The sequence below is a fragment of the Spermophilus citellus genome, assembly GCF_964194105.1.
Source record: "Spermophilus citellus genome assembly, chromosome: 5".
In the NCBI taxonomy this organism is placed as follows: Eukaryota; Metazoa; Chordata; class Mammalia; order Rodentia; family Sciuridae; genus Spermophilus; species Spermophilus citellus.
Window position 1 is genome coordinate 116,352,084 of NC_138186.1, and position 26,416 is coordinate 116,378,499.

A 26,416-nucleotide genomic window follows, 5' to 3' on the forward strand; every position below is an offset into this window, starting at 1 on the left:
GCACACACCTCCTGGCCCGAGAGAACTCCAGTTCCTTAGTTGATCTACTTTGGGTGGAAATTATCAGAGTGAGGGCTAGACAGGGCAGAGGAGAACTGTTACCTGTATGCCCATTATCAAGGGTGTTCCGGAGAAAGAAGCAAAGTATGATAAGTGTTAAAATAATACCATAAAATTACAGGATTAACACAATTCTGGAAGGGGAAGATTCTCTGCTAGAAAGCCCATGCCCCGTTCTACTTTCTAGATGCATTTGTTGGCTCATGAAGTCCACTAGACAGAAGACCACGAGAAGCTCCTGCTGTCCCTTTGAAACACACAATTGTGCTTAGGACCACAGCACATCTGTTTTGGTTATACTTTGGTGTCAGTACACTAGAAGTGCACCACCAAGGTCAAGGGGGTGTGGTGTGGCAGAGGCAGTGGTAGGTGGGTCAAAGACCTGCCTTTTCACCTGGAGACTCACTTGCAGTGGTCACAGTCTAGGCTTCCTCGGCCATAAAATGCAAATGAGGATACCTCCCTTGTCCTCTCCTTGGAGTGGTGTGAGGAGCAAAATCCAAACAAGATAACTTGTGAAGTGTTCAGGAAACTGTGATTCACAGCCTAGGTGGGAGCTTTTCTGCATGCACATAATAGAAACTTCATCCAGTGACAAAGGAGACTCAGATATCTTTCAGAAACTGTGGCAGGATCCAGAACAGGGTTCTGGAAAGCAGGGACCATAGGCAGTTCACTCCTGGTGGCTTCTCTCTGCTCATCCATCTGCTTTGATTTCTACCCCACTTCCCCTAGACTGGATTTTGTTGTTCTGCTTTGCAAGGCTCAGCATGGCTGCCCCGTGGCCCCTGTGAATACATACCCACTATTCAAACCACTTTTATGTTAGGTCCTCGTCCAGTTGGCTCAGCCCAGGCAGGTGGGCCCTCCTAGTCCAATGAGACATGAGCATAGGTAGGGCTCACGTAGGATAAACTCAGCCATCCCTTGTGCAGCCCTGGGGGTGTGAGCTGGGCGGGTAGCAGGAGACATCCTTCCAGTTGTTATGGCAACATCTGGTAGTGAGATCACAACGGTCAACTGGAGAGAGAGGTTGGGTTCTGAGGGCTTCCTTCCTAGTGTCCCCATCTGGCAGTCTTCCATGAGTTCTATTGGGTGAGCTCTGTGGAGGCTGGCTGTGGCAGGGCAGGGTGGCAATGTGAGCAAATGAGAGCTGGAGGGCCCCGAAGCTATCTTGCAGCCCCTCTGAAATGGGGAGCAATCTATTCTGCTTGTTTTGGGGGTTCATTTAGCATTTCTTATGAGTAAAGGTGGGTACAAGTCAGAGAAGCCAGTTTCAAGCCAGCTGAAACCAAACAGCAATGATTCCAGGGCTGCTTTTCTCGATCCCTCTGTCCTGGTTCTGCTGCCCTTTGAGCCACTGTACAAGGACCAGCTTTCCTCCCAGAGATGGCCTGGTGAGATCTGCACTGCTCTCCCCTATGAAAGTTCAGGATGCTGAACTAGCCACGGCTGCAGATCTCCCCCTTCCTTTTCCTGTATTTCTGTGTTCTGCAGTTACCCATTTCTCTCCTGGCCTTCAGAGACTGTGGGAGGGTGAGCAGGTGTTGGGAGCAACTTTGTCCCTTTTAAGTCAACTTCATTATATGGAGAAGCTCCAGCTCTCTGTGTGCAGCTGGCAGCTCCTCCAAGGCCAGAGTACTGGGCAGGCTTCCTGAGAGCCGTGCTGGCCTGTCCGAGGTCACGGGGGCTAGGCCAGGCCTGCTTGTCTCTCTTCCAAGAGCTACTTTTCCAGTGGATCTACCAATAACTGGATGCCTCAGAGAGACTGCAATAGGGTCAGGGAGCCACTCTGTCAAATATCATGACCTACCTGAAGTTCAGCAGTCAGTTTGCGATTGGACCCACTTTGCACAAGGGTGCAACCCGCTGTTCTTGCAATCATTAACTAGAGGGACGGTGCAGGTGGGGGAAGGGTTGGTCAACATTTAAGCAATGCCATCTGATGGGGGTGCTGAAAATGAACAAAGGTGTGAATTATTCCACAGCTGCTCACCCTGGCATTTATTGTGACTTTAAAATCTGCGAACATATGGTAACGGCTGGAAGCATGGAATAGCAGTTGGAAGCTCGTCGACTTAAGGAAAAAAAAAACAAAAACAAAAACAGCCATGCTTATACTCCGCATTTGCCTCCCTGAAAAATGTGGTCATCCTGCCAGCCCTCTGTGCTCCCAAGTCTGGAGAAAGTCCAGGACAAAATGTCCCCCTTCGTTCAGTCCATCCCCCGTACATTTGTGCAAGAGTTTTCCCCTCTTGCAACAGAAGAGAGGATTCTGGTTCTGGGTACTTTCAAGCGCCCTTGCCCTTCTGCAGTTTTTGATGGATCTTGTTCAGAATGTACTCTTTGGTTTTGACTGATGGAGACGTTGGGGTGATGTTTTGTTTGGGATCCATCATGGTCCTGGAGAATTCAGGCTGAGGGCTGCTTCGCTTGCCAATGGAGGGAGACCTGCTGTGTGGCCAGGCGATGCCCAGGCCCCCTTCTCTGGTCATCCAGCAAACCCCACTTCTTATCCATCTTCTCTGTAAACTTTGGGATCATCCCGGTGGCGATGACCACTCTTCTCTGTGCTGGGACTGACTTCTGCCTCACCCACTTTCCACATTACATTTTTTGTCTCTCCTAAGTTGTAAGATCCTGAAAGTTCAGACCCCGCTTTTCTCCATTTGTCCCCTGAAGCACTCAGTGGTCCCTGAGGGATGCAAAGGAGACATGGGCTGTCTTTTCCAAACTGCTTCTGTCGGGTGGGAGAGCCCGTGGCCCCTGACTACCTGCTCAGCCAACACGATGGTTCAACTTTGCGTCTGCTGTGGAGCACGATGTCTTCGAGCAAGGACAGAGGCCATGATTCTCAAGCGGGTTCCCTGATTCCTGAGCCCTCTTCTTTCCTACCCAAGTTGACTTGGGATCAAGGGGTGCTCCTAGCACAGAGGCCAGCTTCACTCCTCTCAGAGCTGGTTGCATGAGAAAACAGAGCTTCCCCCAGAAGCTCGCTCTCTCACACAGCAAGTTCTCCCAGAAGGACCAGTTCAGGCAGTAACTTCTTGTCTGAACATGTCTCTCTAGAAAGCCCCTTGCAGAGAGAGCTAATTTCTTATCCTATATCCACCCATGCCTTCTTAGTAACAGAACCAAAATGTTAGTCTAGTTAGCATTAACTCAGTGAAATGATTCTGTTTCCTGGAGCTTTTTGCAAAAGTGGAGTTATTGGCTGGGATTTCTAGAAAAGCCCTTCCATTTTTTTTTTTTAACTTCCTATAGTGTGTGGGATGATGATATGATGGTTGGCGCTGCAACAGATATACTGAGGCTATGAAGAAAAGACCAAAAAAATCACAAAGACTCAGCCCTAATTTTCTTGAGCTACTAAATCAATGCCAGTAATTCCCCACGTCTGCATTTCTCATGACATGATAAAAATAGACCTTTATATGTTTAAGTAACTATAGTTAGTTCTGTTTAGTGACAGAATGGATCTATCATGGTCTCTGAAAGCAATTCCTAACTGATACCCTGCATTAAGGAGAGAGTAATTGGATGATCACTCAAAGGCCTTAGTAACAGAACTAGGCTTTCAGGAAGCCAGAGTTCTCAGAAATTCCTTCCTTGCTGACAAGCCCCCAACCCCATCTTCTCTGAGTTTAGTGAGATTCTTTCTGGTGTTCCCAAATTTAACTTCTCCAGTGAAAGTGAAGCACGAGAGCCACTGGGCTCCCTCCCCAGAAGCAGTTTGGAAAAGCAAATCATCATCTCCCTTCAACACCTGGTCACCTGCAGAAGCGCTGCTGAGACCAGGCCAAGCGCTACAAGTTCAAGTTCTCCAACATCTGTCAGCTGAGCTGCTACTTGCTTTTTTTTTTTAATAACTTTTTATTCTATTATTTATTTTTATGTGGTGCTGAGGATGGAACCCAGTGCCTCACATGTGCTAGGCGAGCACTCTCCTACTGAGCCACAACCCCAGCCCCTACATGCTTTTTTTTAAGTAAAACAGAGTATTTAAATATTTCAAATTTAGTTCCTTCAGCATTCTGTTGGGCTCCTTTACCTTGGTCCACAGCTGCCAGCAATCCAAAGCTTTCTCCTATACAGACATTTTCAAATTTTTAGCCAATCTGTGCATTGTCTTTGTCTCCAACTGTGCTGAAGTCACACTGCAGAGATTTTACAGAGGCAGCCACTATCATGTCCTTGTACAAAAGCTTTCTCTGAGGTTGGGGCCCCTTTAAAAGGCCTATACCTTTTGGTAGCCATGCCCTCATCTCAGGCAGCCAGTTTGTTTTGTCTTTTTGCAGGGCTGGGGATTGAACCCAGGGCCTTGTGCATGGTAGACCGACACCCTGCCGCTGAGCCACACCACACCCTGCAGTGGGGGGTAGTTTGATGCATAGTGGTGCTGGGGTGCTGGGGGCACAGCATTGATGAGGATGACCAATCCCGGCCTTCTTGCTCCTGTACACCTGGGTGGGGTAAGAAGCCCGTCAGTGGTGAGTAGACTTTGGAGAAGCTGCACTCCATCCTGAAAAGCCACCATCCCACTTTGTGAGCCTTTTCATGCCTGCGATGCTGCCCAGGACCTGAAACTCTTAAATCCCCCTCTTCCTGCCTCCCTTCTCGGGTCACCCTGCCCCCAGCTTCCTGCTTACTTCTGTAAGGAATGTACTAAGGCAGTCATAGCATGTCAGCACTAGAAGGGGCTTCAGACACTGCAATTTCTAATTTGACACATGGGTAAACTGAAGTTCATGGCAGACCGGGAGACCTGCCTCAGGATATCACTAGATAGCAGCCTTCCCTTGAGTCTTTATTTATTTATTTATTGATTGATTGATTGATTGATTGATTTTTTTGGTACTGGGCATTGAACTCAGAGGCAATTGACCACTGAATGAGCCACATCCTCAGAGGCACTTGACCACTGACTGAGTCCTATTTTGCCTATTTTGTATTTTGTTTAGAGACAGGGTCTCACTGAATTGCTTAGCGCCTTGCTTTTGCTGAGTGAGGCTGGGTTTGAACTTGTGATCCTTCTACCTCAGCCACCCAAGCCGCTGGGATTACAGGTGTGCACCACTGTGACTGGCTTCCCTTGAGTCTTGATCCTAGACCAGAATGTTTGGCACAGTAATAGATTCAAGATTATTCTTCCATAGCATTTTCTATATGTAAGACTCCATTTGGAGGAACCTATTGAATCTTTTTTTTCCCTTTTTTTGTTATTAAAAAGTTTAATATGAAAATGTTCATTGCCCAATTTTTATGTCATAGTTAAACAGGCCCTTTGGAGAGGAGACATGGATTTCTCTGCTGAGCAGTCATTATTTATATTTGTCCCAAGGTTTCTAACATGGTGATACTTTTCCTTGTGTTACCACCTTCCAGTATTGTTCTGTTGTCCACTAGTTGTCATCTCCACACATTCATCTATCACAAGATTCATTAAGGGGTCAAATCTCTGCGATATTCCTTGGATGTGTCTGCCACCACTTAATTTCACTGTAAAGTCCAATGCTTTTAATCCCTATGTTCTTCAAGTACATCGGGGTTAGGTTTTTAATTAGGTTGAATATACCTGTTTTTCATAATTTCTTGTCCATAATTTTTTTCACCTCAGGAGGGTGAGCTTTGCAGGTTCAGAGATGCTTTGGAATCTATCTGATCTTATTCACTGTATGCATGAGGAACGTAAAGCCCAGAGAGGTTAAGTAACTTGTCCAAGATCACAAGTAGTAAGTGGCAGAATTGGGACTTGAGCCTGGTTTGGTTACTGACCAATATGCTAATGCTCTTCCATTGACTATTCACTTGGGTCCAGATGACAGACCTCTAGTGAACTCCTTGGTCAAAGGCTTAATCTCTTACCTCTGGAAAAGCACTTGCCTAAATATGTTCACAATAGGGACTAAATTAACCAATCCAAAACAAAACAAAAATAAATGTCATCATTCAATAAATATGATTTTAAACCAAATTAAGCAGTTTTTTTAAAAGCTAATTTTCTGCACATATTCTTTTCAGCATCTTTAATGCTGATAGACATTGTGAATTCTCTGAGAGTTAAAAAGCACTTCCCAATCTTTCTAGACCATAGAACCCTTTTTTGATGCAATGTTGTCATCATACTGTAACCTCAGGAAAACTAAATTGGGTGAAAAAGGCAACATGTATTTCATTATTATGAAAGCAGTTTTGATCTCGAGGATCCCCTGTAATGGGCTTCACCATCAGCAGGGTTCCCTGGATCACCCTTTGAGAACTGCTATCCTCAAAAGTAATATTGTCAAAGTCAGATCTGAAGCACATTGGCATGGGGCTACATATATTCTTGCCTGCTACACAGAACAAAGGAGAGCAGCAGATGGAAGAATAACTCTAAATATGGAAGAAAAATTCTAAATATGTTTTTAGAATCAGTTCTGTGGGTTCCTTTTATCCCCCTTTCTTCTCTTCCCTCTTTTCTTTTCCTTTAAAAAAAAATCCCTTGTTGCTCCCTACAGGATTTAAGGTAGCTTAATCTGCCAGTAAGCCTATATTCCTGTTGACAGAGACATATTTAAGCATAAGTAAATGTTATTATGGGGGGGGGGGGGTTACTCCTGACCTTGCACATCCTGAAAATTCTCCCCTATAGCATTCTAGAGGTTAACCTAAAACTTCTATTATTAGCATTTTGTTTATTTGACTAAGGCAGCTTTTTGAGAAAGCTGCTTGGGTTTAGACACAATGTCAACTTGGGGAGAGGTGTGAACACCTTTGGCTCCTCCCACCTCAGCAGGAGAATAAGCCCCTCTGATTAGGGGGACCCATCCAGGGAGGGATTTCTGAGGGACAGAGACTCAGGATGGGGAAGGACTGCAGGACCCTAGAATGTGAGGCGCCCTGGTGGGAAGTAACCACTCTTACCTTGGCTCTTTTTTTTTTTTTCCTTTAGCAAAATGTCCAAAATACATTTTATTTATATAACAGTTTTGTTTAGGGCCTGCCTTGATCCAAGGTCCTTGTGTGTTTATACTGGACCAGAGGTCTTTGAACCTGACCTCAAATCTCAGGTCAAGGCCAATGAAGCCTTTGCAGTACTGTTCTTGAATTTAACAACCCAGGCCAGATGGGAAAAATGAAATCTACTTTAGGTGAGGTGATCCCAGGTACTGACCAGCAGCGTGTTCCAATTGATCTTTGCTCACAAGGCAGGTGAGCGGCACAAGGGTGTGTCTTCCAGCACAATCTAGATCAGGGGCAGAATCATAGACTGGGAGTCTGTGGGTGATCTCTCCCTGGAGAACAAATAACTTCCATCCTTTCTTTTCCATTCTCTCAGGCTCTGGGGCTCTGGCTCCCTGTATTTGGGAACTGAGAGGGTATGATCATCAGGCAAGGCCACACAGAATGGCCCACCTCTCCAGACTTGCTGTGTGCGCCAGCTGTGTCTCCAGCTGTTAGAGTCCCATAAGGTTGCTAAATCCCTTGTCAAGGCTAACCCATCCACCCAAGTGTTTAACAAACGACAAAACAGGTTCATTAGGGGCTTTACACGTATATTCTAACTCGAGGAAATTTAGAAAATACAAGAAGGAAAATGGGAATGTCATCTTATTACCAGAAACTCCTCCATGCATTTTGGGGACCATCCTTCCTGCCCTTCCTGGCTCTCTGTGGCTCTCGATTTGCAGCTGGAAAGGATTCCCCTGAGGTCTAAGCATGGGCACCCCCACCCTGGGCAGTGACTGGCAGTTAATGTCTTGGGGGAAGAGCCCGTTTCTGTTTGGATTCTTGGGCCTGGAGGGTAAATGGAGAGGAGAATGTGAAACCGGCCCTCTCTCTGCCTCAGGGAGGGGTCTGACCTGGCAGAGAGAGAAGCATGCTTCCTTCCTTGTTCTGGGCAGAATTCAGTGGGGCTTCCTCAGAGTGAGGACTTCAGGTATGGCTGTTCAGCTCTGCTGAGTGAAGGAAGGGAGGATGTCCTCCTTCGGTAATGTATTGCAACTGCTCTTTCCTCCCTTGGCAGGTCCCTGTCATGGAGAGGGGTCCCAGGCAGGGAGTTGACAAGGGGTACTGAGCTCTTGGTCAGGGGCCACCAACGATGGCTCCTAGGGACCCCTCCAGTGTCTGCCATTGATACTGTTTTGGTTTTCCTTTTAGATTTCCTCATTCAAAGTCTATATTTAGTCTTTTCAGCACTCGAACACGCACAGTGGTTAAATATGAACTCTAAAACGTCATAAGCCAGCAGCCTACTATTCCATTTAAAATGTGTGGAGAAATGTAGCGAGCACTCGCTGGCTCTGATGAATCACCTTGGTTTCTCAGCATCTCACCATCTCTCTTAATTCTCCAAATGGCACAGGGAAGCAGCTGGGGAAAGTCAGGCTCCTCGGAGGCCCAGCCTGGCCAGCTAGAGGATGCTCTCTCTGCTGGCTGGGCCTGTCCACAGGCAGTTGGGCTGGCTTTCTGTTTATTTTGCACTTAGCACCAGAAGGAGACTCTTTGGGATATTTTTGCATGGGGGATCCAGAGTTTATATCTCAGAACTGGCCCTCTTCAGAGCACAGGGTTCTGTAAGGAGGGTTTGCAAACAGTAGCTCTCTGTGCTATATATTCTTGGTGATAAGCCTTGGTAATTGTATGATCCACAAATGTAAACCTTCCAATATTCAGCCCCCTGTTCCTCCACTTGCTCTTCTCCAGCAATCTGGACCTTTACAGAGTTTTGGCTCCTGACCCCCATGGAATGCCCTTGACTTTGATATTAACAACAATTGTGCTCCCTTCACAGTCTGAATTTGAAATGTCCCACTCCCCATCACAATTTTCTCCTTCCAGCTCAGTCATCTGTCTCCAATGATTCTTTGACTTTCTTTGGACCCACAACCAAAGATCCTGCCACCAATGTTCCTGACTACATCTGTAGGTCCTCACTGCCCTCTGTACCACCTAGATGTTGTGGTCAGGTCCATCAGCATTATCCCATTCATCAGCACACCCACTTCACGACACCTGCCTAGGAAAGCCACACCCCTGGCTAAGTTCTGCTCTGCCCACCATGTCTGCACCTGTCCTCTTTGCAGCTGCTGGTCCTTACTCAAGTTCAATTTCACCCACCTGTAGGTGGGTTCCTGGTACTTGCCTGGCTCTCTTATTTTGTCTCCCTATACCACTTATTCTGCCATTTTTTTTTTTTTGAGAGAGAGAGAGAGAGAGAGAGAGAATTTCAATATTTACTTTTCAGTTTTCGGCAGACACAACATCTTTGTTGGTATGTGGTGCTGAGGATCGAACCCAGGCCGCATGCATGCCAGGCGAGCGCGCTACCGCTTGAGCTACATCCCCAGCCCTGATGATTGCCATTCTACTGGAGTGAGATAGAATCTTGGAGTAATTTTGATTTGCATTTCTCTAATTGCTAGAGATGTTGAACATTTTTTCATGTATTTGTTGATTGACTGTATTTTTTCTTCTGTGAGGTGTCCGTTTGGTTCCTTTGCCCATTTGTTGATTGGATTATTTTTATTTATTTATTTATTTTTTTGGGGGGGTGTTAAGTTTTTGAGTACTTATGTATCCTGGAGATTAATACTCTATTAAGATGCATGTGGTAAAGATTTTCTCCCATTATGTTATGTAGGCTCTCTTTTCATGTTAGGCAATGGTTCCTTCTTGAGACAATTTTCTGCACATATTCTCTAAGCCTTTTTAAAATTTTAATTCATTTTAATATCCTTTGATAATTCTTCTTCGGGTAAGATTGTTCGAGGGCACAATCCTTGGATTTCCTCTTGATTTGTATTTACTCCTCTGTTTTTTTTTTCCCCCCCTTCAGTACTAGAGATTGTACTCAGGGGTGCTTTACCACTGAGCTACATCTCCAGCATTTATTTATTTATTTATAGAAGTTTAGACAGGGTCTCACCAAGTTGCTGAGGCTGGCCTCAAACTTGGGATCATCCTGCCTTAGCCTCTGGAGTTGGGATTGCAGGTGGGTACAACCACACCCAGCCAGGATACCCCTCTGTTAATTTCAACTTCAATGTTGGCTTTAAATGCCTTCTCCACAGTGATGGCCCCTGAATTTACATCTCTAGCTTGGCCCAAATCCTTGCTTGTCCCACTGCTTACATTCAAAGCCATACTCCTGAAGCCTTTAAACCTGCTTTACCCATAATCTTCCTCTTCTCAGTGAAGGTAACTCCTTCCAGAGATTCAGCCAGAAACCATCAACTCTATTTCCCACGTCTTATCGTTATCAAGTCCTATGGGCCTGGCCTTAGAAATACCCAGATCCTTGTCTCATTCTTACATTGCCACCACAGTGGGCCCAGCCACCACCATCATCTCCTGCTGGAATGGTTGTATTCCCCCTAGTTCCTCCCTGACACCTGCTTTCCTGCCTCACTCTGTCCTCAGTAAAACAGCCTAGATTATCTTCATATACACAGTCACATTTCCCCCCCTTCTCAGCATTTCCCCAGATTGCTCAGAATTAAACCCAAAGTCCTTGAGGGCCCAAAGTGATCAGGTTCCCCTTGCATGCCCAACTTCATCTCTCCTGAGTCTCCTGGTCTCAGTCAATTCCCAGAACACTCTGCTTTGCTGTTGGACGTGAACTCTGATTTGGAGAATCCTCGCCCAGATACTCAAGGCTCATTCCCTTATTTCGTCCAGTCCTCTAGTCAGATTTACCCTAACGAGGTGTCTTTCCCTGATGGGAACTCTGCCCAGCCCTACTTACACCCCCTGTGCCTCTTAGCACTTATCACTATCCCGGTGTTTTTACCTATTTGTTTATTATTTGTCTTCTCCCACCAGAATGTAGGGAGTGCAGGGACTTTGTCCTCAGAACACAGAATGGCATAAGGTACACAGTAGGTGCTCAATGAACATTTGTAGAATGAATGAAAGAATGAATAGCTAAATAGGGTAGCTGCAGCCATTGGCCTAGGTGAGGAAGCAAGTTTTCCTGGTTGAATTTTGCACGTGTTCTTCATTTCTTGTGAATCCAGAGTCCTGTCTTTGTCCCCCAGTGAATTTTATCTCAAGGATTTTGTCTTCAAAGCCTTGTGAGTAGCCTATTTTGGACCATGCTGGGCTGTCACCTGTCCACTTTCTCAAGAGCTGGCCTTGCCAATACTTGGTGATGTCATATTTGAGTCTCCAACACAGATTTTTGTTCATGTGGCCCCAGGGCTCCATTATACCACCAGGGAGGGCTGGTCCCCTACCTGCTTGAGGCTCATCAGAAGCCTAAAAGGCTGCTTCAGGTTCTACTTTTGCAGAAGTAGAGAAAAAAAAATCATGAAAGTATCAGAAATGAGGATGGAGGCTTGGGGCCTGTTCAGAACCAGTATTCTTCAGGAAGGAGGAGCATGATAGGGCCGAGGGCCCAGCCAGTGCTGCTTCTTGGTGCTCTCCACTCTCTGACACCATCTCTGGGAAAGGTTGTTGGAAGCAGCAAGCACACAGGCTGGTTGATGAAAAGCCTGTTTATCCCTAGTACACTGGACACTTTGTTCAGGAATCGTTCATCCATTTGAAAATATTGCCCTTGAAATGGTGCCAAGGTCGTTGCCTGCTGGGGTTATCAGCTGTGTGTGTGCCAGCTCTGACAGGGCCATTTCAATAGGTGTTATCATTTCCCTGCCAAAGGGACTAAAGAATATGGAATAGTTCATTTGTATTCAGTGTTCACCCTGCATGTATTCATAATATTCCATTTCTGTTGGGACTTTAAGAGAAAAAGAGAAAGAAATGAATTAATCGGTTAGGAGATGAGGAACTGCTTTCAAAAGGAGTTTTGAGTGGGACTGACTCAGCCTGCCGCTCTCCATGCCCACTCAGCAGTCACAGCACGCCTCCCCCTGCAAAGCCCCGGATGGCTTTCAAAAATGTTTCCATTCATCTCTCCTCTGGTGCTCAAATCAACCTTGTAAGTGAGGGAGGTGTGGCCCCCTTATTTTAGGTGAGAAAACTGAGGCTCAGGGAAATTCAGTGGTTTATATCAAACAAGATCAAAGAATGAAACATGATACAACAAGCATTAGGACCCAGGCTCTTGATGCCTAGGTTTGATCATGTCCATCCCATCATAGTGAGCTGGGCAGCAGTTGGGGTATGTGCAGGGGAAGGATGTAGCTGGGTTTGGTCAGAGACCCTATGTTATGTTTTGGATGTGGGATGTCCCCCAAAAGCTCATGAGTGAGACGATGCAAGAAGGTTTGGAGGAAAATGATTTGAGTTATGAGAAGCCTTAACCCAATCAGTGAATTAATTCCCCTGAGAGGATTGATTAAGTGGTAACTAAAGGCAGTTGGGTGTGGCTGGAGGAGGTAGGGCATTTCTGGGTGTGGTTATGGGATATATATTTGTATCTGGTTAGTGGAGTCTCTCTCTCGGCTTTCTGATCATCCTGTGAGCTGCTTCTCTTCTCCATGCTCTTCTGCCATGATGTTCTGCCTCACCTCGAGCCCCGAGGAATAGAGCCAGCTGTCTATGGACTGAGACCTCTGAAACTGTGAGAACCTAAATAAACTTTTTCTCCTATAACATTTTTCTGGTTGGATCCTTTAGTCACATCAGTGAAAAATCTGACTAAAACATCCTAGAAGTGAATGTGCATAAAGAGCAACTTCATTAGCTGTAGCCCTCCATGTCAACCAACACAAAGCAATACACACAGCCTCTCGCCCTGACAGCCTTGTGGCGATCTACCTGCTGAGCACACGATGATAATCAACTCAGGTGTGGCAGGCACTATGGGTATATCTCCACCAGGGGCTTCAGGAGACCAGAGTTCTAGTGCCAGCTCCACGGTCTATAGGTCCACAGAACGACCCTGAGCACGTGTCGTCTACAGTCTGTAGGAGACATTTGGTAACACCTGTTCACTCCCTGATATACACAGCCAAGTTTTATTGCAATGGATCAAAGCAGGCTAACCAAGTTTGTGAATGCAACAAAGCAGGAGAGTGTAGCTAATAATGACAAATGACAGACAAGGGTTCTAGAAGATTCGAGACTGGATGGAACATTTTCATGAAACCTCTAAGGTAAATAGACAGAATTGTCCCTGGGTTTAGCAATAACTATACCCGTGGCAGCATTTTTATTGACCCACATCTTGCTTACTCGTAGAAAATATTTGGTAAAACTAAATACACATGTTTCAACTGAAGAACATCTAGAAGTTTTAATTGATCGGAGTCTCAGTATGACCAGGGGTGAACAAAGACACTAGCACACATATGGGCTGTCCCTACCGAGATGGAGGGGGCCTAGAATCAGGCCACGCCTTGGCTTGCTTACGCAGCCAAGTACGCACAGGGTTCTGTGAGAATGCTCTTAATAAGTTCAGTGACAAATTGGAGCCAGGGCAAGTGGTTGGGAAATCATAGTCTCTGCCAGGAATTATGTGGCCTGTCAAGAAGAATCCTCAGTGGGGTGACATGCTAGTGGTTTCCATATGATTGAATGGTCAGGAAACAGGGAACCTGTGGGCCATCTGCAGGGCTAACGCTGTGCCAGTGGATGGAAACTTCACAGAGTTTAGCTGTCAGATGGCCAGGAGGCCTGCGAGGGAGGCGGCGAGCTGCTTCTCACCAGACGGGCAGCCTGCCTGCTGGTACAGGGGTCCTGCAGAGCTGAGACTGGGGTTAAGGGCAGCTCTGACTGACACCTGCAATCCAGAAAAAGGGAGATGTGTGAGTTTGTGCTAAGTAAATCAAGAGGGCTAGAAGATTGGTGAGCTTGCATTTACTTGGTCCCCTTTCTTTTTCTTCCTTCAAAAAACATTTTAAAAGGGTTGAGCTTTCTCTCTTCTTTTTAGAGGTTTTTTTGGTTACTTCGTAGATAAGCTGAACTAGTCTGGAAAAAAGAAATTCATTCTTTAAGCAGAGGTTGCAGGTGTCTGAGTAATGAACTCTGTGTCTAGAGAAGCTATCTGGCCAAAACGTAGTTCACCTCAGGCTGAAAACACTGTAGTATGAGGCCCAGAGTTTCAGGGACCAAACCAGGGTGGCTTTTGACTGAGGGTGTTTCCCGAGGGTGTATTTGGGAAGGAAGAGGCCTGTGGCCCACACACCCATGCTGCTGTTCCTCACCAGCCACAGCTGGGTTTCCCTGAACTTCCTCCCACCCCAGCCCCTCCTCCTCAGCTCTAAGAATTACTACTGCCTCTGAGCAGGAGCCGGGTCCCCCCCCCCCCCAGCCAGGTTTGTATTATAAGGTCCTGACCCCTGCCCCCTGCCCCCTGCCCATGCAGTAGCTGCTTGACTCAGGGGGAACCACCTACAAGTGGACTGGACTCATCAGGGACCATCCCCTATGAACTACACTGGAATTAGGCCCTGCAGTCATGTGGTTGATGCTGGCTGGAATGGGGCATGAAGAGGGGCCAGTGTTGACCGCTGACATCTGCCATTTTTTTTTCCTTTAAATTTTTTTAGTTGTAGTTGCGCACAATATCTTTAATTAATTAATTAATTTGTTTAAAAAATATTTTATTTATTTTTTTTAGTTGTAGTTGGACTCAAAACCTTTATTTCATTCACTTATTTTTATGTGGTGCTGGGGATAGAACCCAGGGACCCGAGCATGCTAGGCAAGCAGCTGTACCGCTGAGCCACAATCGCAGCCCCAATTAATTTATTTTTATGTGGTGGTGAGGATTAAACCCAGGACCTCGCCCATGCTAGGCGAGCGCTCTACCATTGAACCACAACCCTAGCCCCACAGCTGCCATTTTCTGATAGGGGCTTTCAATCAAATGGTCACATTCCACTTGGTTCAAAGAGCTAAGAGGGAACCTGTTGTGGGTATGGGAAACCAACATCTTCCTTATTTTCTTGATAACTGTGATTTCCCGGGGTATAATTGCTATGAGAGCTTGCCTGGGTGGTCTTGGAACTTAACTCTTTAGCATAAAAATACATATAGGTGGTTTTAAGATCAGAGTGACTGTCATAGCCTGGTGTGGTAGCACACACCTGTAATCCCAGCAACTCGAGAAGGAGGATCATAAATTCGAGGCCACTCTGGGTAACTTAGTGAGACCCTGTTTCAAAATAAAAAAGGGCTGGGAATGTAGGTCAGGGTCAATTGCCCCCAGGTTCAATTCCTAGCACTCTCAATTAAAAAAAAAAAAAAAGTGGGCTGGGGATGTGGCTCAAGCGGTAACACGCCCACCTGACATGCACGGGGCACTGGGTTCGATCCTCAGCACCACATAAAAATAAAAAATAAAGATGTGTGTCCACTGAAAACTGAAAAATAAATGTTAAAAACATTCTCTCTCTCTTAGAAAAAGAGGTCTGAGTGGGCCAATGGGTTGCATTAGAGATTAATCTCACAAGGATTTTGAGGCAGGCCATGGTGGTGCACATCTGTAATCCCAGCAAATCTAGAAGTTGAGACAGGAGGATCATGAGTTCAAAGTCAGCCTCAGCAATTTAGCAAGGCCCTAAGCAACTCATTGAGACCCTGTCTCTAAATAAAATACAAAAAGTGCTGAGAATGTGGTGGATGTGGTTAAGCACCCCTGGGTTCAATCCCTGGTACCAAAACAAAACTTCTTTTGAGATTTTTTTTTTTTTTTGTGATACCGGGTATTGAATTTGGGCCCAACTACTTGGGCAGTCAAGGCAGGAGGATCACAAATTCAAAGCTAGCCTGGGCAATTTAGTGAGACCCTGTCTGAAGGAAAAAAAAAAAAAGGTGGAGTGGGTGTTTAGCTGGGAAAATAGATCAGTAACATAGTGCTTGCCTAGCATACGCAAGGCCCTAAATTCAATCCCCAGTAATACACATGCACGCACGCACGCACGCGCACACACACACCAAACCACATAACATTGTAAAGTCTCTGATCGGCTTTCCAAAGCTGACCTCTCGTGGCTTCAAACTCAACTAAATTATACACTGATTTTTTTTTTTTTTTGATACCCGGGATTTAACCCAGAGGCACTTAACCACTGAGCCACATCCCCAGCCCTTTTTGTATTTTATTTAGAGACAGGAACTCACTGAGTTGCTTAGGGCCTTGCTAAGTTGTTGAGGCTGGCTTTGAAATCGAGAACCTCCTCCCTTAGCCTCACTAACCACTGGGATTACAGGCGTGGGCCACTATACCCAGCTACATTGAATTCTTAAATGTCCCACTAAAACCAACTCTTTCTCATCTCCTGATGTCCCTGTATGGAAAGCCATAGCTTTCTCTTTTTTACCTTCATCCATCATGTCCAAGCAGTTGCACATCTTATCTGCCTACTGTCCAGGACATCTCTTCAATCTTCTATTTATTCCTTTCATCCCAACTATCAATGCAACTGAACATCCACTAAGCCAGGTACTCTGCTGGCTCTGCATATGTGAGCCTCTAGGGCACTGAGTCTCACTACTTCAGTCCTGAGTTACATCCCCAGGCTGATTTTCCTGACTCCATTTCCACATCCATCCCTCCTTCTTGTCCACATAAACTGTGCTTAAATACTGTCTTCTTCTTCCTGCTGTGTACAATCAAAAGCTGTGTGTTTCAACAGCCCCTCCACCCCGTGCCCATTGTGATTGTGCCATCTTGGCTCCTCCTGGCCCTAAGAAACATATATTCTAGAAAGATCCCTGTGCAGCCACTTTCTGCCACTGTGACCTTAGTTTAAATTTCTGGCTCCAAGTGGGCAATGGAGCTAGGGAAGCAAGGAACTTGGTGAGTTTGGCAGAACAAGGAGCAATAAGGAAAACTGAAAGCGCCTCCTGTCTTAAAAAGTCCTTGACCACCTCTGATCAATTCAGAGAGGCTTCAATGACTCTTGAGAGGATTAGCCCAAAGGACTTCAGGGAAATTTCTGTGCTTTTGCATTCCAGGGTGGAAACCCTTGTCAAGTGTAAAATACAAACAATACTTGGGGTGGAATGAGAGCTTTATGATGATACAATTCAGCATCTCTTTAGAGCTCTGTCTATCAAACACTTCCAAAATATTTCTTTTAATCTTCACAATCACTGAAATGCTTTAAAAAACACACACTTTACGATTCCTCTAGCAGAAGCATCACCAGCAATCTCCAGCACATTCAGAAAGATCTAGTTTCCAGACCTGTCATCCTCTTCCTATTATAGAACTCTTTTTAGAGATATTGACCAGAAAGAGGTAAAGTGGATGTTATTAGCTCCATTTGCAGCTGAGGAAATTGCAGCCCAGGGTGGCACAGTGTCTTTTCCAGAATCAAGCAGTAAATGGTAGAGTTAGGAAGCTAAGCTTGATCTTCCCACTCTCGTCCTGTTGAGGATACAGTGAGAGTGAAGGAAATGGTGACAGTGAGGGAACAGAACCCATTTCATCCCCCCACTACTCCTGCCCCAACCCTTGCCAAGATGTCTGGGGAACAGGAGGAAGAACACAAGTGGAGAGGGACATGCTGGATTTGGAAGAGCTGTGAGTGCATCCTGGAGACTGGGGTGTAGAGCACATGGCAGTGCAAAGGGAATGATCACAGTTCTAGAAGCAGGATCCCGGGGGACCAAAGAAGACCAGGGTCTCCCAAATAGCTTTAGGCGTAGATTTAGACACTGGATTTGCCTCTTTAGTTTTTGAGCATACATTTACTGGTGAATACTCCACAACTTGCTATTTGGGAACAATCATTAACCCTATCCTTAGTTCATAGATTTCTAGAGGAGCTGATTCTACCCCCAGATCAGGAATCAGAAATGGACCTGGGCCTAAACTAATCAATCCATCAAATTAATGTCAGCAAAGTGATTGGTTCAGGAATGGGCACTGACTCAATTAGAGCCAATAGAATTTCCCCCAGGTTTTCCAGAACAAAGATGCTCATTTTCTTCTAGGTGGATCAGAAGGGTGTAATTTTGGATGTTACCATGATCATCTTATAATCAGGAGCCTCTTTGAGAATGGTTTCAACAAACTGGAAACAGAGAAGAGAGATGGAGAGAAGTGGGATTCTAATAAACTTTATTTGAAATCGGGTGTACAATGACCTTCCTCCTTAATTTTTCAGTTATGTGAGTCTAAATTTTTTTGTTGTTTTGTTTTTAACACAATTTGGGTCACGTCTTCTCCAAACTGCAGACAAATGGACACTGTTTCATAAAGCAAGATTTTAACTTGATGTAAATAGTCTGCAGAGTTAGAGTTTGCCACATAGATTTATTGTCATGGAGTTTATATAGAATTATGTTGCAAAGGGCTTTTGCTTTTGACTACAATGAAGTGGCTGGCATCAGACTATCCTTCACTCAAAAACAACCATGAAAACTATGCTTAAAAACACAGCTGTTTGAAAACATGAAGAAATGTCAAGGCAGCCAGGATTGGAAGGGTACGGGATCTCTGAGAGAACAAAATACCAGTTGAAAGCTCAGGGTGTTGTGGAAAGTGACAAGCTAATTTTAAAATTTATATGGAAAGGCAAAACGTCCAAGAATAGCAAGGACTATTTTGAAGAAGAAAAAACATTTTCTTAGCACTACCAAAAAGGAAGAGTTAGAACGATCGGCTCAAGTAGATGAAGAGACCAACAGAACAAAAGAAACAATCCTGGTGTGAATATACTGTGTATACAACCAGAGATAGGAAAAATTGTGCTCTGTATGTGTAATAAGAATTGTAATGCATTCCACTGTCATATATAAATAAAAATTTTTAAAAATAAAAAAAGAAAGAATTCAGTCACAGAAATAGAAATTTGATTTTCAATAAAGTTGCCACTGCAGTGCAGTGAAGAAAATACGGTCTTTTCAATGATTAATGTGCTGAGTCAGCTGGAGATACACTGGAGAAAAACAAACAAATCAATTTTGACCCTTACCTCACACTATACACAAAAATTTATTTCAGATGGATAAAAGACATAGGTGTGAAATATAAACACTAAAGCTTCTAAAAGATAATATTAAAGGATTGTTCCATAGCCTTGATGTAAGCATTCATTCTTAGACCAGAAGACTCATTTATTATCTTAAAGAAAAATTGTGAAAAATATTATAAATTTCCATTCAAAATATTAAATAATCATCTAATTGTCTGAATTAGACTTTGTTAAAAATATATTTTTTAAATTTATTACAAGAAAATGTAAATGCAAGCCACTGAGTGGAAGAAGATATTTGCTATGTATATATTTGACAATGGACTTGTATCTAGACTATATAAAGATTTCCCATATGCCCATAAGAAGACTGCATACTGCTCATTTTTATAAAGGCGGACCAAAGACTTAAGCTGCCTTTTCAAAAAATGATATCTAAATGACAGGCAAATATATAAATAGATGTTCAGCCAGGCACAGCAGTGTACCCCTATAATCCCAGTGACTCAGGAGGCTGAGGCAGGAGGATAGCAAGTTCATGGTCAACCTGGACAACTTAGCAAAACCCTATCTCAAAGTAAAAATAAAAAGGAGGGCTGGGGGTGTAGCTCAGTAATAGAGAATTCCTGGGTTCAATACACACACACACACACACACACACACACACGCACACACGTATAAAGGAAATGTAAATTAATACCACAATAAGATAATACTCCACAGGTGCTATGTGACTAAAATTTTAAAAATGGAGGATACTAAGGATAGAGGATTTGGATCATCTAAAATGCTCATTCCCTCCTGGCAAGGTATTAAGCTGCATACAAATTCAGAAACCTACTTGGTGGTCATTACCAAAGTCAAACATTCCCTGTGATCATTAGTTCTATTGCTTAGTATATATGCAACATTAATATTCTTATAATCTCTCTTTGCATTCTCTATAGTTTTTGCTTCCTTAATTGGCTATTATATAATTTACTACATAACTCCTTAAGCTAGATCAATCTTGTGATTTATATATTTATTATTCTAAAACATCATCTTGCGCGTAACGTTGCTTGTCATATATTCAATTTTGCTTGATTTGGGGCATGCCAATTCCCCCCTTTTGTGATTTTTTTTGTCTTTATATATTCTTGCCAATCCTGCTGCCTCCAGGTGTCCAGTATTTTGGTGCACAAGGCCCTGCCTACTTTGTGCTGGCCTCCCTGTCAGCTGGTGAGGTCCTATCCTTGACCTTTGGGACTCACCTCTTACTACAACTTGCAGGGAAAGTCCTTTTCTGTCTTGTGTCCTTTGGAGCAGGATCCCCCAGCAAGGTGGTTTAGACCCCTAGTGATCCAATTTGTCAATCACCTCTTCCTATTTCAAAGTGCACAGGCATTTTGGTGGTCCAAACCAGCGGTAGGGGGTTTAGGTGCTCCTCATAGGAATTCTAACTGGATACGCTTTCTTACTCTTCTCAGCATTTGTCTAAAGTGCTCTCCCCCTTCCTCTCCGCCTGTCCAAATCCTAGCTGTCCTGCAAATCCCCATCTGAGTCCCATCTCCTGGAGAAAGCCCCCCTGATGAGACCAGTCCTCCAGAATTGCTCCTTTCGGTTTTACTCAATGCTGCCTCCGCCCCCACCCACCATAGGATATAGGATGACCTTGGGTTCAGGTAAATAAAAAATCCAGTTAAAAATAGCTTAACTCATAAGGAAAATGCCTCATATAACACGAAGTTCAAAGGCAGAGTAATTTCAGGGTTGGTTAACTCAGAGGTTCCATCATGTCTGGAGAGGCCCATATCCTTTCCATCTTTCCATGTTATAACCTCAGCATGTCAACCACTCCCCTCATGGTTGCAAGATAGCTGCTTCCTAAATGCATCCAACAGGATCCAACAGCTGTTGAGAGAAGAAGTTGGGTACCTTTTCAAAAATACATTTCTAACTTTTTAATTGACACCAAATAATCATACAGATTTATAGGATTTAGTGTGGCATTTCAATATAGGTATACAATATGTAATGATCAAATCAGGGTAATCAGCTTATCCATCATCTCAAACTTTTATCTAATTTCTTGGTGTTGGGAATATTCAGAATCTGAGTCTTAGCTAGCTATTTTGAAATAGACAATTAATCTATGTCAACCACAGCTATCTTACTGTACTATAGAACACTAACAGGTATTTTTCCTCTGAGGTTAAATGCCTTTCAAAGGGGGAATAAGACTTCCCACAAGCCTCCATCACACTTTTTACCTTATATCCTTTGACCAGAACTGCTATCATGGTGCAGCCGAGGCTAGAAAGAAAATGAAAATCCCATGAGTGGCTTGGGCAGCAAGATTCTGCCTTGTGCATAGCAGGAGAAGGAACCAGACTCCTTTAAGACACATAAAGAGCCCGACTTCTGATTAAAACTGAAGAGCTGCTAGCTAAGAAGTCGGGGGAGAATGGATACTGGGTGAGCAGCCCGTGAGCCTGGTGTAGCGTTCAAATGCTCTTCCAGGACTTCGCCACATATGGCCTGACACCATCCATAAGGCTTCCTATAAAACGCTTGAACACCTGGACCAGGTGTTATTCATTTCAGCATCTCCTGCAGAGATTGGCACTTGATAAATGTCAATTCCATGACTTATTGAGTGGGGGAAATAAAGAGAAATGGATGACGGGTCACCATGGGGGCAGCAAAGGTAGTAATCAAGGGAGAGAAAACACTGCATCATTCTAGAACAATTTTTAGCAAAAGATACGCCATCTTACATCAAGAGTATCTAAATGGTGAATCAGGGGAGGCTGGGATGTCAGCCAAGTCTATGGAAAGTGAAATAGTCCTAGTGTCCCAAAGGCTGGGCTTTATCCTGTGAATCTTTATTAAAAATTTCCATCCTTGAATTTCATACATATTTCAAGAATTAGAATAACCTTATACTTGTTATTACTCAATAACTAATATGTTCCTCTCTTAAGATTCGGGTGTTATTCCTTACAGAGTGCCACAAACTGCCACTACAGATTAGTCACCTATCCTGATAGCTGGTGTAAACAAGCAATGACATGTATGTTTGTGAGTGTGAGTGGGATGGTATGTGATGACAGCGACGTGTGTGTGAGGATAAGTGAGAGTGAGGGGAAGAGAGACCAACCGAGCCCCCAGCAAGGAACAGTCACAACCTGGAGGCTTAAAACATGTCTGCAAATTCTTTGAGGCTTCTCCATTAAGAGGTAAGGTATGAGCTGGGGATGTAGCTCAGAGTGCTTGCCTGGCATGCCCACAGCCCTGGCTTCGATTCTCAGTACGGCAACAAATAATAAGTAGATAGGATATATATGGCCTTCCCTTGAATCTGAGTCTTAGTGATTTCTTGGTCCACTTTAGTGACTGGCTGGTGCTAGACTATCAATGACAATGCAGCTTCCACCTGGTTCTCCTGGGGAACTTGAATTTGGATCCTGGAGATGCCATGTAGGAAGTCCAAGGTTGCCAAATTTTAAGGAAGTCCCACCTATATTGAGGGCCCAGGTGTAGGTCTGCTGGCTAGTAAGACCAACTGAAATCCCAGTCAAGGGGGTTGGGGTACAGCTTAGTGTACATCCTTTTACCTTGCATGAATGGATCCTGGGTTTGATACTAGGTGAATGGAGAGGAGAGGAGAGGGGAAGGGAGAAAGAAACCCCAGCTGAGGTGGCCAGCCACCATGAGTGAAGATGCCGCCAGATGATTTCTGTCACGGTACTGAGATGCCCCAGCCTTTGAGTCTTCCCAGCTGAGACTCTAGATGCTACTGAAGCCAGGACGAGCTGTCCCCACCTAGCCTTTGCCCAATTTCCACAGAATCGGTGAATGTAAAACAACAGTTATCTTTCACTGCTAGGTTTGGGGATCATTTGTCACACAGCAATAGATACTTGAACAGTAGTCATAACGCCTTTTCATGAGAATACGGTTTTTATGAACTGTATTCTTCTTAGGAAGAAGGAGTTGCTCACATTTTATGTTCCAAATATACGTCCACAGAGTATCTAATGGTGTTTATTTACTATAGTAAATAGCTGAAGATGTCAATCTCAGGGAATTCTGAAAAGCAATGTTCCTTCCAAGCTCTCTACTCCAAATGCCAAATATGCACAGGTTTAAATCATGTAGCCTACGTAGATGATACTCATGAGGCTGATGTAGGAGGATCTGCCTAACTCATTTGTTCTCTTTTTTTAAATTTTAATTTAATTTTAATTTTATTTATTTTATTTATTTTTTATTGGTTGTTCAAAACATTACAAAGCTCATGACATATCATCTTTCATACATTTGACTCAAGTGGGTTTTGAACTCCCATTTTTACCCCAAATACAAATGGCAGAATCACATCGGTTACACATTCACATTTTTACATAATGCCATATTAGTGACTGTTGTATTCTGCTACCTTTCCTATCCCCTACTATCCCCCCTCCCCTCCCCTCCCCTCCCATCTTCCCTCTCTACCTCATCTGCTGTTGTTCAATTCTCTCCCTTGTTTCCCCCCCACTTTCCCCTCACATCCTCTTCTATGTAATTTTGTGTAACATTGAGGGTCTCCTGCCATTTCCATAGGCTTTCCCTTCTCTCTCCCTTTCTCTCCCCCAACTCATCTCTGTTTAATGTTAATCTTTTCCTCATGCTCTTCCTCCCTGTTCTGTTCTTAGTTGCTCTCTTTATATCAAAGAAGACATTTGGCATTTGTTTTTTAAGGATTGGCTAGCTTCGCTTAGCATAATCTGCTCTAATGCCATCCATTTCCCTGCAAATTCCATGATTTTGTCATTTTTTAGTGCTGAGTAATACTCCATTATGTATAGATGCCACATTTTTTTATCCATTCATCTATTGAAGGGCATCTAGGTTGGTTCCACAGTCTAGCTATTGTGAATTGTGCTGCTATGATCATTGATGTGGCAGTATCCCTATAGTATGCTCTTTTAAGATCCTCAGGGAATAGTCCGAGAAGGGCGATAGCTGGGTCAAATGGTGGATCCCTTCCCAGCTTTCCCAGGAATCTCCATACTGCTTTCCAAGTTGGCCTCACCAATTTGCAGTCCCACCAGCAATGTACAAATGTACCCATTTCCCTGCATCCTCGCCAACACTTATTGTTGTTTGACTTCCTAATGGCTGCCAATCTTACTGGAGTGAGATGGTATCTTAGGGTGGTTTTGATTTGCATTTCTCTGACTGCTAGAGATGGTGAGCATTTTTTCATGTACTTGTTGATTGATTGTATATCCTCCTCTGAGAAGTATCTGTTCAGGTCATTGGCCCATTTGTTGATTGGGTTATTTGTTATCTTATTGTCTAATTTTTTGAGTTCTTTGTATACTCTGGATATTAGGGCTATATCTGAAGTGTGAGGAGTAAAAATTTGTTCCCAGGATGTAGACTCCATATTTACCTCTCTTATTGTTTCTCTTGCTGAGAAAAAACTTTTTAGTTTAAGTAAGTCCCATTTGTTTATTCTTGTTATTAACTCTTGGGCTATGGGCGTCCTATTAAGGAATTTGGAGCCCAACCCCACAGAATGTAGATCGTAGCCAACTTTTTCTTCTATCAGACACAGTGTCTCTGATTTGATATCTAACTCCTTGATCCATTTTGAGTTAACTTTTGTGCATGGCGAGAGAAAGGGATTCAGTTTCATTTTGTTGCATATGGATTTCCAGTTTTCCCAGCACCATTTGTTGAAGATGCTATCCTTCCTCCATTGCATGCTTTTAGCCCCTTTATCAAATATAAGAAAGTTGTAATTTTGTGGATTGGTCTCTGTGTCCTCTATTCTGTACCATTGGTCCACCTGCCTGTTTTGGTACCAGTACCATGCTGTTTTTGTTACTATTGCTTTGTAGTACAGTTTGAACTCTGGTATCGCTATACCTCCAGATTCACACTTCCTGCTTAGAATTGCTTTTGCTATTCTGGGTCTTTTGTTTTTCCATATGAATTTCATGATAGCTTTATCTATTTCTACAAGAAATGCTGTTGGGATTTTGATTGGCATCACATTAAACCTGTAGAGAACTTTGGGTAATATTGCCATTTTGATGATGTTAGTTCTGCCTATCCATGAACAGGGTACATTTTTCCATCTTCTAAGATCTTCTTCTATCTCTCTCTTTAGGGTTCTGTAGTTTTCATTGTATAAATCTTTCACCTCTTTTGTTAGGTTGATTCCCAAGTATCTTATTTTCTTTGAGGATATTGTGGATGGAGTGGTTTTCCTCATTTCCATTTCAGAAGTTTTGTTGCTGATGTACAGGAATGCCTTTGATTTATGCGTGTTGATTTTATATCCTGCCACTTTGCTGAATTCATTTATTAACTCTAGCAGTTTCTTTGTAGACCCTTTTGGGTCTGTTAAATATATTATCATGTCTTCCGCAAATAGCGATAATTTAAGTTCTTCTTTTCCTATTTTTATGCCTTTAATTTCTTTTGTCTGTCTAATTGCTCTGGCTAGTATTTCAATAACTAAATTAAATAGAAGTGGTGATAGAGGGCATCCCTGTCTTGTTCCAGATTTTAGAGGGAATGCCTTCAGTTTTTCTCCATTTAGGATGATGCTAGCCTGAGGTTTAGCATATATAGCTTTTACAATGTTGAGGTAAGTTCCTGTTATCCCTAGTTTTTCTAGAGTTTTGAACATAAAGGGATGCTGTACTTTGTCGAATGCTTTTTCTGCATCTATCGAGATGATCATATGGTTCTTGTCTTTAAGTCTATTGATGTGGTGAATAGCATTTATTGATTTCCATATATTGAACCAGCCTTGCATCTCAGGGATGAATCCTACTTGATCATGGTGCACAATTTTTTTTATATGCTTTTGTATTCGATTTGCCAGGATTTTATTGAGAATTTTTGCATCTAGGTTCATTAGAGATATTGGTCTGTAGTTTTCTTTCTTTGAAGTGTCTTTGTCTGGTTTCGGGATCAGAGTGATGTTGGCCTCATAGAATGAATTTGGAAGAGCTCCTTCTTTTTCTATTTCTTGAAATAGCTTGAAAAGTATTGGTATTAATTCTTCTTTGAAGGTTTTGTAAAACTCCGCTGTATACCCATCCGGTCCAGGGCTTTTCTTGGTTGTTAGTCTTTTGATGGCTTCTTCTATTTCTTCCTTTGTTATTGGTCTGTTTAATTTGTGTGTGTCTTCCTGACTCAATCTGGGCAGATCGTATGACTTAAGAAATTTATCGATATCTTCACTATCTTCTATTTTATTGGAATATAGGGTTTCAAAATACTTTCTAATTATCTTCTGTATTTCTGTAGTGTCTGTTGTGATATTGCCTTTTTCATCCCATATGTTAGTAATTTGAGTTCTCTCTCTTCTTCTCTTCGTTAGCATGGCTAAGGGCCTGTCAATCTTATTTATTTTTTCAAAGAAGCAACTTTTAGTTTTATCAATTTTTTCAATTTTTTTTGTTTCAATTTCATTTATTTCTGCTCTAATTTTAATTATTTCTTGTCTTCTACTACATTTGCTGTTGTTTTGCTCTTCCTTTTCTAGG